We start from the raw sequence: 16,501 nt of genomic DNA on the forward strand, positions 1-16,501 counted from the left end.
CCCGCCACGACCACGTACGCACACGACACTCCGCACCTCCCCTCCCTCTCCTACGGTTCCTAACATATGCGCTCCTCTCCTCTCCTTGGGTGACATGCAGGGCTCACGTGGGAGCAGCGCATAGCGGAGGCCTCTGGAGGAGAAGCGGGAGGAGCCCGACCGTCCTCGCGCGCCCGGCCCATGGCAGGAGCACCACGGCACGCGCCTCGGAGCTACAACATCTCCTTCGGCAACTTCGTCTTCGGCATCCTGCCGGCCACACTCGACGGCGTCGACCAGCCTGGGTCGTCGGCTCCTCCGAGCCCGAGGTACGGATTTGGGTCCATTCCTTTTCCTTCTCGAGCAACCTTGGTGAGCCAGCCGAAGCGATGTCGATTCATCCACCTGAACCCCGTTGATTCCGCTCTGTAATGTCTGCGTAGCATCGCCTCTGCACCTGCTCTGTTAGTTCCATCGCGTACTGCCTAGGTCGACTTCTTTGTAGTGCTTAGCCCTGTCAAGGGAGTCAGGCCGCTGTTGTGTACGGACCTGTAATCTCTTTGAAATACTAGAGGAAATAGGTTGGTTTAGTCAGTAATACCAGTTCTGGAGTGTGCAGAAATTGCTATGTTCGTCTGATTTGTTGGTTTGTATTTCCATATACGAGTTCAGTTCGGCAGGGGAATGTGGATATGGATATGTGACAAATTCCACCTGCACAGGGGATGTGGATATGTGATGGTGATATGAGGAAATGTGGTTGTAGTATTTTCTGCACAATTTCCTCGTGTCTCCATCACGGCCTCTTTGCAGGTTTAATTTCCTTGAGACTCCCTGTAGCTTCCTTCTGAAGGATGGCAATGTTGCACACATCTTAGAATGAAGGCTGAACCATCCTGAATTTAGAGCAATCTCTGAAGATACAGTGAAAATTATTAGAACAAAGATACATAGCTCCTTACTGGGTTCCCACTTTACTAAATTTCTGTGCTGGTTAATGATAATGCTGCTTCTTTTTCATTGTCTAGACATTTCGAATAGCAGGTTCTCCAGCCAGCCGTATTTTCTTCCAAGAAATATTGAATAACTTGTTTACTTCATTTTTTAAAAACAGATAATACATATTGAATTATTCATATTAATCTAAAATAATAACCAAACAACTACAGGATAGTGGATTACTAGCATGCATGTGTGACTTAGTTTTTGGTGTGTTTTGCTTGCAGGTCATTGTTGTGAAGGCCGCCACAGGAAGGCGTGGGGGACTTGGCACAAGGCCGGTGATCGAATCTTTGCTCTCTGCTCCATGGAAAGGCCTGAATTCAGCTTGACAGAGAGCACAAAAATGGTTGCATAGTGTGTTTAGGTTGTGGAACTTATAATTAGAAGGTTTAGAAAATGTTAGTCGAGCTAACTGTTCACAATCTGAAGTAACTTTAACTTGGTACAAAATTGGTCTGATATTAGTTTTATATCACAAAAGTAGGGAGGTTCCTACTGCTTATTAGTATCACCTTTGGATTATTACTGCGTTCGGTTCACCACTGTACCGATTATCTTGGCGAGCATTTGTTTAATAACTAGAATACATTGTCTGCTGGGAACTCTATTTACCTTACCTTACATGTACAATGCACAAGGTCAGTTTGCGTACTATTACAAATGTCTGCGAGGGTCCTTTGTGCTACTAGTGATTTTGATTGATTCTTTGCAAGACAATCACGTACACAGATGCCTAAGCAGCTTAATTGATTGCAGCTTAATTGATTTCGACTATCTGAACAAGTTACTGTTATCCAAATGATTTTGCCTACAATAAGCTATTATTCACCATTGGTTCAGTAGATGTTTATGTAGTAGAAACTTACACTACTAGTGATAGTCTAAATCTAACATGATCAACATCTTACTCCTGTATTTGTCTTGCCCATAGTACTCCGGTATGAGTAGCTGTATACTCCTGTAGTTTTTCCTGCCTGTAGTGCAGAGATGGAGTAGTTTGTCCTGCCTGTGTGATGTTCTTTCCAGCATCTTAGCTGTGTACTCTAATTACTGGAGTATTCCATAGATTTTTTCAATTAAAACTACTCCAGATATGTTATGTCCAGCATCGACATAATTTATTTTCTTTTGTTAATGGTTACTGCTGATGGTGCAGACTTTCCATGTATGCTCTCACAATCTAAACTAATTTATAGTTTTACTGAAACTGTAGTTTTTGTAGTTTTATTTTGTGTTCTTATAGTTTTACTTAAACTGTAGTTTGGTCCCTCTTTACACCAGCTGTAGTTTTCTGAATTTTTGTGCTTGCTATGATGCAGTATGCTTTGACGGGAGCATCTGCGGAGAGGGTCAGGGAGTGGGTCTCAGAGCTCGCTCATCCACTTGGAGGTACGCACCTTGCTAAATCTTGGTGCAACTTATCATCAGATTTTCTTTGAAACTTGGTGTTGATTGGTCTGAAGATGAAACTATAGTACTATACACACGACATGCAGCAGCCACTTATATCAAACAGTGGAGCAGTGCTGCTGTCCTGAATGTTACCTCAAGTTTATCGTTTACCGGAAGTTTCAAATCAGAAGAAGTTTCAAATTCTTATGCTGGTTTATGTTCTCTTTGTAGGTTATGAGATATGGTGCTATAGAGATGCCATTAGCAAACTGGAAGGGCTGCAACCAAATCCAATCGGCAGCATGGCAGTGGTCTCTGAATATTCAGCGATTCCTTTTTTGTTTGGCCTTCTGGTAGGTTTGCACATAAGTGGAAGTTGTAGTGTATATTAGTAGTCGCTGGAGCTGTGATGGTGATCTTTCTTTTGAGTGGCTGTCGTTTGTTATGACAATCTTTTAGTTGCTGCTTCTTATGTATAGATAATGTGATGAATATGTAACTGCAACAGATGATGTATGATTGTACAGTGAAACAAATGTTGCTTTGATAGCAAAATTGAAAAAACTGAATTGTTTCTCTGTTGTCCAGTCCTTTGAATTAGCGGGCTGAAAATATTGATGGGCTGGAAGAGGCCTTAGCCCAAACAATATTGGACAAAAAAATGAATGGACCACAAAAAGGCTGAGGCCCCAAAAATGGAAGAAGCTTAGAAAAAAGGCTGGCCCAAAAGAATAAATGGCTGTTGGGCTTGGCCCATGAACCCAACAAAAAATTGATGAAAAAAAACACAAATAGGCTGAATTGTTGGGCTAGGCCCATGTAGAAAACCGAATTGGACCGGGCTGAATCTTGTGCCAGGTCAGCTTGCCACGCTGGATGCCTACGTGGCCTGGGGAGGTTGCTAGTGACCAAAACGCCGCAGTAGGAATATTTTGGTCGTAAACATCTTCGACCATTCCAGAAGAAAGGTCGCTATAGTCAGTTTATGACGGCCAGCTTTTGACCTTCTATTTTTGGTCACAAAAAGGTGCAAATGGAAATTTGTGACCTTTCAGTGACCAATAGTGGTGGTCACAAGTTGACATATTTCTTGTAGTGAGTGCGGCACCCCGAACTTATAGCATTACATGCATCGGCTCCGAATCATGTCTTGGGTCAATAGTTCGGTTTGCCCGGCTCCCATGTTTTGGAACCTTATGTTCCGCAATGTTGGCTAAGGTAGTGCTGGGAGAACTACTGCAATTGTGCCCCAGTTGAGATGGGTTAACACCTCAGTAGAGAAAGCTAAAACTGACCGTCATGATAGTGCGAGAGACCGGTCGCTGTTCGCGAGGTTTTTCGAGTCCTTAAAGACTTATGCCGCTTAGAGCAAGGAGCCAGATTTATCTGGCCAAGGCATGGATAGCGCCCCGAACTCGGTCTTTCGAATACTAGGGGCTTCGCCGAAATTTAAAATTATAGAATTCTATGGCTAAGCGAGAGTGATAAAGCATTATAAGTCCGACGGCCTGGTTCGTTGTGCTGAGCGCCTCCCTAGATGGCCCCAAGAATGGGAACAAGAGCGCTCAGGTTTATCCCGAACACCCCAGCACTCGTGGCATGGGGGTAGAAGCCGACGACTTGCATCTCTCGGATTTTATAAACGGCCGCACAGAAGGCAATATTTTAAATTAACAAGCGTTGCTTAACGCACATGAACAAAGTTTTCAGCGTACAGGATAACAAATGTGAGTCTACTCAAACATTACATCTTTGGAGCACTCATCCGCTATACGGTGGGCACCCTTCAGGACGCCCTTATAATACATCTCGGGCATGCGATACTTCTTGCCTGGCGGTGGCGCGTCCGTCAAAAGCTTCTCCGCGTCCAGCTTGCCCCAGTGCACTTTAGCACGGGCGAGGGCCCGACGGGCACACCTTCAATGCAGACGGAGCGCTTGATGACCTCAATCCACAGACATGCGTCCACCAGCCGCCGCACCAGACCGAAGTAGCTCCCAGGCATGGCTTCCCTAGGCCATAGCCAAACTATGAGGCCCTTCATGGCCTATTCGGCCACCTTGTGGAGCTCGACCAGCTGCTTCAGCTGGTCGCTCAGGGGCACTGGATGTTCGGCCTCAACATATTGAGACCAGAACACCTTTTCCATCGAGCTCCCCTCCTCGGCTCGGTAGAACGCGGCAGCATCAGACACACTACGGGGAAGATCGGCGAATGCTCCTGGAGAGCTCCGGATTCGGGTAAGTAACAGATAATTTACTTTTATGTTCTTGCTTTGCATAAATAATGCCTTACCCGCCGCTATCTTCTTCATCACCTCGATCTCCTGGAGGGCCTTCTGGGCTTCGGCCTTAGCGGTTTTGGCACTCTCAAGAGCCAAGGCGAGCTCGGACTCCCGAGTCTTTGAGTCACGCTCCAAACTCTCGTGTTTTTCCACGAGAGCCTGGAGCTCTTGCCGCACCTCCGCCACCCATGCCTCCTGCTTCTCTCGCTTGGTGCACTCTAGGGCCGCACTATTTTCGGCCTTGGAGACCACCTCCTTCAGGGTCGCCGCCTCGACCGTGGCCGCTGCAACATTTACGTTGGTCCTGTCATTATTTTCAACCAAGTATTTCTATATACATTTACATGCGGTACTACGTACCCTCTTTATCCTCGAGCTGCTTCTTGGCACGGCCGAGCTCGTTCTCGGACCGATCGAGGCTCTCCTTCAATGCATTGACCTCCGCAGTCAGTGCGGCAGAGGTCAGCAGCGCAGCCTGCATTCCCATATTGACATATTTTTATTAGACTCCTGCGTATATGTTTTTAGATCCTCAGCTCGGCTTTTCTTTCCGAACACCAAACTGAGCATCAGGGGCTACTGTCTATGCGGTAACATTTTTATATGTTTTGAATACATACCTCAAAGCCTATTAACAGGCTTGTACAGGCTTTTGTCAGCCCGCTCTTGGCGGACTGAACCTTCTGAATCACCGCACTCATAATAGTGCGGTGTTCCTCGTCGATCGAGGCGCCATTAAGCACCTCCAGCAAATTGTCCGGCGCCTCCGGATGGACGGGGTTCGCCGGCATCGTGGGCTTGCCCTTCTTATGAAGGCGCCGCCTGAAGGACTCTGGAACCGTTGATGGTTCCGGAGCAGTGTCCGGCCCAGGGCTGGACTTAGATCCCTCTGGGGCTTTACCCCCTTTGGGAATGGAGTCCGGGAGGTCGCCTTGAGGCGCCTCCAGGACCACCTCCTCCTGGTTCGGTCCCTTTTGGTACTCCACCTCGGCGTCGTCCGCAGGGAGCGGGGAGGAGGCCGTCGGAAGTGAAGCTCTATTCACATCCGACGAATTCAGGGAGCCGCTCGACGAATCGCTGAGCTGAGCTCTGGGTGGACTGCATAATTAAATTCGGCGTCAGAAGCTATCGAATAATAGAGGATCATCATAAGTCATTCGGGTACCCGGACACTTACGATGTTGCCAGGGGCTTGACCCTGGATGGTCATTCCTCCCCGCCGTCTTCGGCATCGGAGGCGTAGTCCGGCAGAAGGGTCTTCCCCTTCTTGGACCCTCCGGCCTCCCCAGTTGGGGCGGCCTTTCTTTTCTTGCCTCCCCCCGTTGGAGGGGGAGAGGCTTCTTCTTCTTCTTCTTCCTCCTCCTGGTCTTTGGAGGTGGAGGGTGCGTCGGGGTTGTCGGGCGATGAATACGACACCACCAGGAACCGGGAGCTCTTTCGAGTCCCCTTGGCCTTCTTCTTGGCCTTCTTCTCCGGCACCACATGAGGTGCTGGAACCAGCAGCCCCGTCAATCGGGCGTCCGCTGGGTCTTCTGGTAGGGGAGCCGGACAGATAACCTGCCCGGACTTCTTTAGCCAGTCCTGTCAAAGGTAGGGGACTTTAGATCCCGCATAGAGTCAAACTATGAAAGACAAGAGTCCCGTAAAGGGTAGAATAGCTTACCTCGTTGGCCTAGCGCCGCGAGCTGAATCCGCGATCCTCGGTAGCAGACGCGGGGGCCTCGGCACCCTTGAACAACACCTTCCAGGCATCTTAGTACGTGGTGTCGAAGAGCCCGCTCAAGGTTGGGTGCTGTGCCGGATCGAACTCCCACAATTTGAAGGCCCGTTGTTGGCATGGGAGGACCCGGCGGATAAGCATGACCTGGACTACATTGACGAGCTTGAGGTTCTTGCTCACCAGCTTTTTGACGCAGGTTTGGAGTCCGGTCAGCTCTTCTGAATCTCCCCATGTTAGGCCCGTCTCTTTCCAGGAGGTGAGCCATGTGGGAAAGCTAGATCGGAATTCTGGGGCCGCTTCCCATTTGGGGTCGCGCGACTCGGTGATGTAGAACCATCCCGATTGCCATCCTTTTATTGTCTCCGCGATGGAGCCCTCGAGCCATAGGACGTTGGCCATCTGGCCCACCATGGCACCTCCGCACTCCGCTTGGCGGCCGCCCACCACTTTCGGCTTGACAGTAAAAGTCTTCAGCCATAAGCCGAAGTGGGGCTGGATGCAGAGGAAGGCCTCGCACACGATGATGAACGCCGAGATGTTGAGGATAAAGTTCGGGGCCAGATCGTGGAAGTCCAGGCCGTAGTAGAACATGAGCCCCCGGACGAACGGGTGAAGAGGAAAACCCAGTCCGCGGAGGAAATGAGGGAGAAAAACAGCCCTCTCATGGGGCCTGGGGGTGGGGATGAGTTTCCCCGCATCTGGAAGCCGGTGCACGATGTCGTCAGACAAGTATCCGGCCGTCCTCAACTTTTTGATTTGCCCCTCCGTGACGGAGGAGGCCATCCATCTACCTCCCGCTCCGGACATGGTTGGAGAAGGTTGAGGTGGGAAGTGCGGGATTGGGCGTTGGAGCTCGAGCACGCAGGGATGAATAAGCAAAGGAGGAAGAAGGCATAAATGGAAAGGGTAGATCCTTATCCCCTTATATGGGCGGCCGAAACTGCGAGCCCCCACCGGCCTAATAAAACTCGCTTATCTCCCAAGCACCGCGGTTAATGGCGCGATTGGGTTACCCACGCCCGTATTGATGAGAATCCCGGAATAAGGGGACACGATCTCTGCTTTGACAAGACGTGCCAAGGAAACCGCCTCGCTAAACACGCTGAGGTGGAGCAGTAAAACGATTCGAATAAAGGCTTGGCCATGGCATGATGTCACGCTGCGGAATACGTCAGCAGATTAGATTTGTGTAGAAATTATTCTCTCTACGGCTGTATGTGGAACTTATTTTTGCAGAGCCGGACACTATCCTTGTGTTCAACATCTTCTATGAAGTATTCGGATGAGGAACCCGCCTTGCAATGCCGAAGACAACTTGCGTGCCGGACTCGTCATCATTGAAGCCTGGTTCAGGGGCTACTGAGGGAGTCCTGGATTAGGGGGTGTCCGGATGGCCGGACTATGACCTTTGGCCGGACTCCCGGACTATGAAGATACAAGATTGAAGACCTCGTCCCGTGTCCGGATGGGACTTTCCTTGGCGTGGAAGGCAAGATTGGCGATACGATATAAAGATCTCCTCCCATTGTAACCGACTCTGTGTAACCCTAGCCCTCTCCGGTGTCTATATAAACCGGAGAGTTTTAATCCGTAGGACGAATAACAATCATACCATAGGCTAGCTTCTAGGGTTTAGCCTCTCTTATCTCGTGGTAGATCAACTCTTGTAATACCCATACCATCAATATTAATCAAGCAGGAGTAGGGTTTTACCTCCACCAAGAGGGCCCGAACCTGGGTAAAAACATCGTGTCCCTTGTCTCCTGTTACCATCCGCCTAGACACACAGTTCGGGACCCCTACCCGAGATCCACCGGTTTTGACACCGACAGGAGCCCTTCTCGGCACCCTGCCGGAGGGGGGATCCTTCACCGGTGGCCATCTTCATCATCCCGACGCTCTCTATGACGAGGAGGGAGTAGTTCACCCTCGGGGCTGAGGGTATTTACCAGTAGCTATGTATTTGATCTCTCTCTCTCTCTCTCTCGTGTTCTCTCTCGTGTTCTCTCTATGGCACGATCTTGATGTATCCCGAGCTTTACTATTGTAGTTGGATCTTATGTTGTTTCTCCCCCTCTACTCTCTTGTGATGAATTGAGTTTCCCCTTTGAAGTTATCTTATCGGATTGAGTCTTTTATGAGAACACTTGATATATGTCTTGTCGTGCTTATCTGTGGTGACAATGGGATATCATGTGCCTCTTGATGTATGTTTTGGTGACCAACTTGCGGGTTCCGCCCATGAACCTATGCATAGGGGTTGGCACACGTTCTTGACTCTCCGGTAGAAACTTTGGGGCACTCCTTAAAGTACTTTGTGTTGGTTGGATGAATCTGAGATTGTGTGATGCATATCATATAATCATGCCCACGGATACTTGAGGTGACAATGGACTATCTAGGTGACATGAGGGTTTTGGTTGATTTGTGTCTTAAGGTGTTATTATAGAATGAACTCTTTTAAAGATCGATCCGAAAGAATAACTTTGAGGTGGTTTCGTCCCCTACCATAATCTCTACGTTTGTTCTCCGTTATTAGTGGCTTTGGAGTCAATCTTTGTTGCATGTTGAGGGATTGTTATATGATCTATCTATGTTATTATTGTTGAGAGAACTTGCACTAGTGAAAGTATGAACCCTAGGCCTTGTTTCCTACCATTGCAATACCGTTTACGCTCACTTTTACCACTGGTTACCTTGCTGTTTTTACAATTTCAGATTACAATTACCTTTATCTACTATCTATTTTGCACTTGTATCACCATCTCTTCGCCGAACTAGTGCACCTATACAATTTGCCATTGTATTGGGTGTATTGGGAACACAAGAGACTCTTTGTTATTTGGTTGCAGGGTTGCTTGAGAGAAACCATCTTCATCCTATGCCTCCTAAGGATTGATAAACCTTAGGTCATCCACTTGAGGGAAATTTGCTACTATCCTACAAACCTGTGCACTTGTAGGCCCAACAACGTCGACAAGAAGAAGGTTGTGTAGTAGAGGTCAAGCTCTTTTTTGGCGCCGTTGCCGGGGAGCCTAGGTAAAGGCACTCACTCACACCCCGTCAACTAAGCTCTTTTCTGGCGCCGTTGCCGGGGAGGTGAGTGCTTTAAGGTATATCTTTAGATCTTGCAATCGAATCTTTTTGTTTCTTGTTTTATTCACTAGTTTAGTTTATAAAAGAAAAATACAAAAATTGGAGTTAGGTTTGTCTCATACGCTTCGTCTTTTTAATATCTTTCGTGAGTATGATGGAAAGGAAAACTGTGCTCAAGTGCTAGAAGAAGAATGCATTAGAATGTTTGGTACTAGATCTTTGTATGATGAGAATGGTTGCAATGTTGTTAGTATGAATTCCTTGAATATCCATGATGCTAATGATATGCAAAGCCACAAGCTTGGGGAAGCTATGTTTGATGAAGATGATATTTTTAGTCCCCCAAGTTTTGATGAGAATATTTATTATGATGAAAGCATGCCTCCTATTTATGATGATTATATTGATGAAAGTGGGTTTGGAATAGTGTCAACTTTAGGAAGTAATGACCCCACTATTTTGGAGGATGTTGAATCTTATTGTGATGAACATGAAAGTGGATTTGGAAGAGAGTCAATTTTATTTAGTGATGATTCCACTATTTCGGAAGAGGTTCCAATTGATTATGAGAACAAAGTTGCTATATATGATGATTATTGTGATGACTTGTATGCTATAAAGAATAATGATAACCATGAAACTTGTCATCATGATTTTAGTTTTCAATTGGATTATGCCTCACATGATAGTTATTCTGTTGAGTTTGCTCCCACTACTATTCATGAGAAGAAATTTGCTTATGTGGAGAGTAGTAAATTTTCTATGCTTGTAGATCATGAAAAGAATGCTTTAGGTGCTGGTTATATTGTTGAATTCATTCATGATGCTACTGAACATTATTATGAGGAAGGAACATATGTTTGTAGGAATTGCAATAATATCAAGTTTCCTCTCTATGTGCTTAAAGTTTTGAAGTTATGCTTGTTTTACCCTCCTATGCTAGTTGATTATTGTCCCCATAAGTTGTTTGTTCACAAAATCCCTATGCATAGGAAGTGGGTTAGACTTAAATGTGCTATTCATATGCTTCATGATGCTCCCGTTATGTTTCAATTATTATCTTTTATGTGAGCATCATTGCCATCATCATGCCTAGCTAGAAAGGCATTTAAGAAAAGTGCTTGTTGGGACACAACCCAATATTTATCCTTACTGTTTTTGTGTGTACACATGATTATGCTACTGTAGTAATCATGTTTTATAGCTTTTGTTTCAATAAAGTGCCAAGTAGGACCTTTGGGAAGACTTGGGTGAAGTTTATATGATCTTGCTGCAAAAAAAAACAGAAACTTTAGCGCTCACAAGATTAGATGCCATTTTTTTACTGGAGAGTGATTTTAGGTTGATTCTTTTTGAAGATGATTAATAGACAAATTACTCAGGTCCGGCAATTTATTTCATAATTTTTGGATTTCCAGAAGTATACGTTTGATACAGATTACTACTGACTGTTCTGTTTTTGACAGATTCTATTTTCTATGTGTTGTTTGCTTATTTTGATAAATCTATGGCTAGTATTAAGTGGTATGAACCATAGAGAAGTTAGAATACAGTAGATATTACACCAATATGAATAAATAATGAGTTAATTACAGTACCTAAGTGGTGGTTTTATTTTATTATACTAATGGAGCTTACGAGTTTTGTTTTGAGTTTTGTGTGGTTGAAGTTTTCAAGTTTTGGGTAAAGATTCGATGGACTATGGAACAAGGAGTGGCAAGAGCCTAAGATTGGGGATGCCCAAGGCACCCCAAGGTAATATTCAAGTACAAACAAGAGCCTAAGCTTGGGGACGCCCCGGAAGGCATCCCCTCTTTCATCTTCGTTCATTGGTAACTTTACTTGGAGCTATATTTTTATTCACCACATGATATGTGTTTTGCTTAGAGCGTCAATTTCTTTTGTTAGTTTTTGTTTTCTATTAGTTAGAATAATGTTTTGCATCTTTAGGTTCAATAAAAAAGTCAAGGATAGCCTTCACCATGCTTATTTTGCTAGTATACATGTTGCTGTTTGAAAACAGAAAGTTTACCGCTGTTGCAAAAATTCCCTAGAAAAGTCAGAGAATGGTCTAACATTGAATATTTTTTCATATTAAGCTCTGATAAATTTATTACAGTGGGAACTTTAGTTCATAATTTTTGGAGTCAGGGAAGTATTGATACTCTTGCATTCTTTACAGACTATACTGTTTTGGCAGATTGCTGTTATGTTTGCATTGTTTGCATATGTTTGCTTGTTTAATGATTCTATTTGAGGATAGGAGTATTAAATATGCAGAGACATTTAGTATTCAATGTTGAATAATAATTTAAGTGATTTATTACAGTAGAGGATGATAAGGTTTTGCATTGGTTTATACTAACCTATCTCATGAGTTCTTGTTGAGTTTGTTGTGAATGAAGCTTTTGATAAGAAGAGAAACCATGATATGAAAGGAATTAAGGAGACACAAAAGCTCAAGCTTGGGGATGCCCAAGGCACCTCAAGATATTATTTCAAGAAGTCTCAAGCATCTAAGCTTGGGGATGCCCCGGTAGGCATCCCACCTTTCTTCTTCAACAATCATCGGTTAGTATCGGTTGAGCCTAAGTTTTTGGTTATTCACTTGAGTTGTGCCATCCTTGCAATGTCATTTTATTTTGTTTTGCTTGCTATTTGAATAAGATACCCAGATCTGAATTCTTTAATGAGAGAGAGCCTTCATTTAGTTGCATAATTATTTAGCTACTCATTGATCTTCACTTATATCTTTTTGGAGTAGTTTTTCATTTACTCGTGTGCTTCACTTATATCCTATGAGTAAATGGTTGAATGAGTTGAATGTCATAAATCTGAAATTATATATGTTTCATTTGCTTACTCCATGGGGAGTAATGACTTCACATCTAAGAAGTAGAGGTTATAAATTTATTGACGGTTAGAAAGCATTGTATTAGTCATTTGAACAATTCATGAAAGAATATTGAAGGAAGGGAGATTTCACATATAAATATATTATCATAGACACCTTTTATAATTGTGATCACTCATTAAGTATGACATGCTAAAGAGTTGATGTTGGACAAGGAAGACAACGCAATGGGTTATGTTTTCTCACATCTCAGTTAAAGTATATTGTCATGGATCATTCAAACATGTTGAGCTTGCCTTTCCCCCTCACGCTAGCCAAAAATTCGTAGCACTAAGTAGAGATACTACTTGTGCTTCCAAATATCCTTAAACCCAGTTTTTCCATGAGAGTCCACCATACCTACCTATGGGTTGAGTAAGATCCTTCAAGTAAGTTGTCATCGGTGCAAGCAATAAAAATTGCTCTCTAAATATGCGTGACTTATTAGTGCGGAGAAAATAAGCTTTCTACGAACTTGTTATGGAAGCAATAAAAGCGATGGACTGCATAATAAAGGTCCATATACAAGGGGTAATATAAAGTGACGTTCTTTCGCATTAAGATTTTGTGTATCCAACCCTAAAAGCGCATGACAACCTCTGCTTCCCTCTGCGAAGGGCCTATCTTTTACTTTATGTCTTTTACTTTATGCAAGAGTCAAGGTGATCTTCACCTTTCCCTTTTTCATTTTATCCTTTGGCAAGCACTTTGTGTTAGGGTGATCCTGATATATATATTCAATTGGATGTAGGTTGGCATGAACTATTATTGTTGACATCACCCGAAGGTGAATACGTTTGGAGGCAACATTATAAGCCCCAATCTTTCTCTGTATCTGATTAAAACTTCATAACCACAAGTATTGTGTGAGTGTTAGCAATTGTAGAAGACTATATGATAGTTGAGTATGTGAAGTTTGCTAAATCAAAGCTCTGACATAGACCCTTCCTGAAAATAGGATGAATTGCAATTGTTTTGATTACTAAGAATGAAGTTTGCTAGCTTTTAAGAAAGTTTATAGTCTATGCTTTGACATGTGAATTTCTTGTTACTTTATCGTGAGAAGTTTTATGAGATGAACTACTGTTATGACATATTATCATGCTAGAAAAGCTGATTGAAATTACCATTGATCAAACTCGTGCACCTTCTAGCATTCACACTTCATAAATTCTTTCTTTATCATTTACCTACTCGAGGACGAGTAGGAATTAAGCTTGGGGATGCTAATACATCTCCAACGTATCTATAATTTATGAAGCATTCATGCTATGTTACTATGTGTTTTGAATGATTATGGGCTTTATTATACACTTTTATATTACTTTTGGACCTAACCTATTAACCGGAGGCCCAGCCCATATTGCTGTTTTATTGCCTGTTTCAGTATTTCGAAGAAAAGGAATATCAAACGGGGTCCAAACGGAATGAAACCTTCGGCAACGTGATTTTTTGGAAGAATATCATCCTGGAGACGTGGAGTTCAAGTCAGAAGATACTCGAGGACTCCACAAGATAGGAGGGCGTGCCCCCCCCCCTATAGGGCGTCCTCCCTGTCTTGTGGGCCCCTCGAGCACCCCCCGACCGACTTCTTTCGCCTATATATGCCTACGTACCCTAAAACCATCGAATATCAAGATAGATCGGGAGTTCCGCCGCTGCAAGCCTCTGTAGCCACCAAAAACCTCTCGGGAGCCCTTCTCGGCACCCTGCCGGAGGGGGATCCTTCACCGGTGGCCATCTTCATCATCCCGGCGCTCTCCATGACGAGGATGGAGTAGTTCACCCTCGGGGCTGAGGGTATGTACCAGTAGCTATGTGTTTGATCTCTCTCTCCCTCGTGTTCTCTCTATGGCACGATCTTGATGTATCCCGAGCTTTGCTATTGTAGTTGACTCTTATGTTGTTTCTCCCCCTCTACTCTCTTGTGATGAATTGAGTTTCCCCTTTGAAGTTATCTTATCGGATTGAGTCTTTTATGAGAACACTTGATGTATGTCTTGCCGTGCTTATATGTGGTGACAATGGGATATCATGTGCCTCTTGATGTATGTTTTGGTGACCAACTTGCGGATTCCGCCCATGAATCTATGCATAGGGGTTGGCACACATTCTTGACTCTCCGTTGGGGCACTCTTTGAAGTAATTTGTGTTGGTTGGATGAATCTGAGATTGTGTGATGCATATCGTATAATCATGCCAACGGATACTTGAGGTGACAATGGACTATCTAGGTGACATTAGGGTTTTGGTTGATTTGTGTCTTAAGGTGTGATTTTAGTATGAACTCTTTTATAGATCGATCCGAAAGAATAACTTTGAGGTGGTTTCGTACCCTACCATAATCTTTACGTTTGTTCTCCGCTATTAGTGGCTTTGGAGTGACTCTTTGTTGCATGTTGATGGATTGTTATATGATCTATCTATGTTATTATTGTTGAGAGAACTTTCACTAGTGAAAGTATGAACACTAGGCCTTGTTTCCTACCATTGCAATACGTTTACGCTCACTTTTACCACTTGTTACCTTGCTGTTTTTACAATTTCAGATTAGAATTACCTTTATCTACTATCTATTTTGCACTTGTATCACCATCTCTTCGCTGAACTAGTGCACCTATACAATTTGCCATTTTATTGGGTGTATTGGGGACACAAGAGACTCTTTGTTATTTGGTTGCACGATTGCTTGAGAGAGACCATCTTCATCCCACGCCTCCTACGGATTGATAAACCTTAGGTCATCCACTTGAGGGAAATTTGCTACTATCCTACAAACCTGTGCACTTGCAGGCCCAACAACGTCTACAAGAAGAAGGTTGTGTAGTAGACATCAGACGGCCGAGGCAATATAGACTGCACATGATGAGGTGCTGGCGTTGTCGAGCAAGGAAGAGTTTGAGCCTGAATGTAGCCTTGAGCAATAGAGCAGAGTCTTCGTTCAAAAAGAAGGATGGAAACAACGCCAAACCAGAAAGATTCCAAAATTGTGTTGCACCCTTTTGGGTTGTAGATATAGAGATGATAGCTGATTTGCAGCCGGACTATGGTGTTGTAAGGCTAGTGGATGAGGAGGTTAACACGGTGTGTGGAGGTGGATATGGAGGCAACCGGCCTAGGGGCTGCCAGTAAACTGACGAGGCCGTATGTGGCGCCCCGTCAGGAGCAATGAATTGCCTAAGCTGGAACTATCGGGGGACGGCCAACAAACCGACAGTTCATGAGTCAGTTGGCATGGTTAAATCATCTCAAGCTAAGATAGTCTTTTTATTGGAAACTAGGTAGAGTTCTGAAAAAGTGAAGCGCTTGCGTGGTAGATTAGGTCTAAGAGGTTTCTCTAGTGTTAGTTCTAATGGCCTTAGTGGAGGTCTAGCTCTTTTTTGGTGTGATAGTCTGCATGTAGAAGTTCAGTCATCTAATGAAAGATATATTGATGCGTATGTGAGGCTTTCTGATCATGATCCTTTGTGGCGGTTCATGTGTGTCTATGGCGAACCATGAACAGAAAACCGTCACAACATGTGGACACTTATGCAAAATCTGAAACAGCAGTTTCACCTTCCGTGGTGTGTCATTGGGGATTTTAACGAGGCACTGTGGTCTTTTGAACACTTATTCGCGACACCACGTAATGACGCTCAGATGTTGGATTTCCGTGATACCCTCAATGCATGTGGTTTAATTGATATTGGTTTTTCTGTCTTACCATTTACATATGACAATAAGCAGAAGGGACGCAAGAATGTACGGGTACGGCTGGATAGAGCAGTTGCCGACAACCAGTGGCGGGATATTTTCTCTGAAGCTCATGTGGTACACAAGGTTTCTCCATGCTCTGATCATAGTCTACTTATGGTGAACTGCATAAAGGAGGAACAGAACAACATCCATACTAACTTTCGGCGATATGAAACCTATTGGTAAAGAGATGAGAGCTTACTGAACGGGTTGCTGCGGCATGGGAAAAGGCTGGACAGAAATTCAGTCTAGGGGACATCCGGTCTGGCCTTGCAAAAATTATGATGGAGCTCCATGCGTGGGGTAAGGGAAAATTTGGGAATATTATTAAGGAACTTGAGCAGTCCAGAACACGTTTGGAGGAACTTATGAGGTTGAATGCTGATAGAAATGAGAT

The sequence above is a fragment of the Triticum aestivum genome, chromosome 1B, assembly GCF_018294505.1.
Source record: "Triticum aestivum cultivar Chinese Spring chromosome 1B, IWGSC CS RefSeq v2.1, whole genome shotgun sequence".
In the NCBI taxonomy this organism is placed as follows: domain Eukaryota; kingdom Viridiplantae; phylum Streptophyta; class Magnoliopsida; order Poales; family Poaceae; genus Triticum; species Triticum aestivum.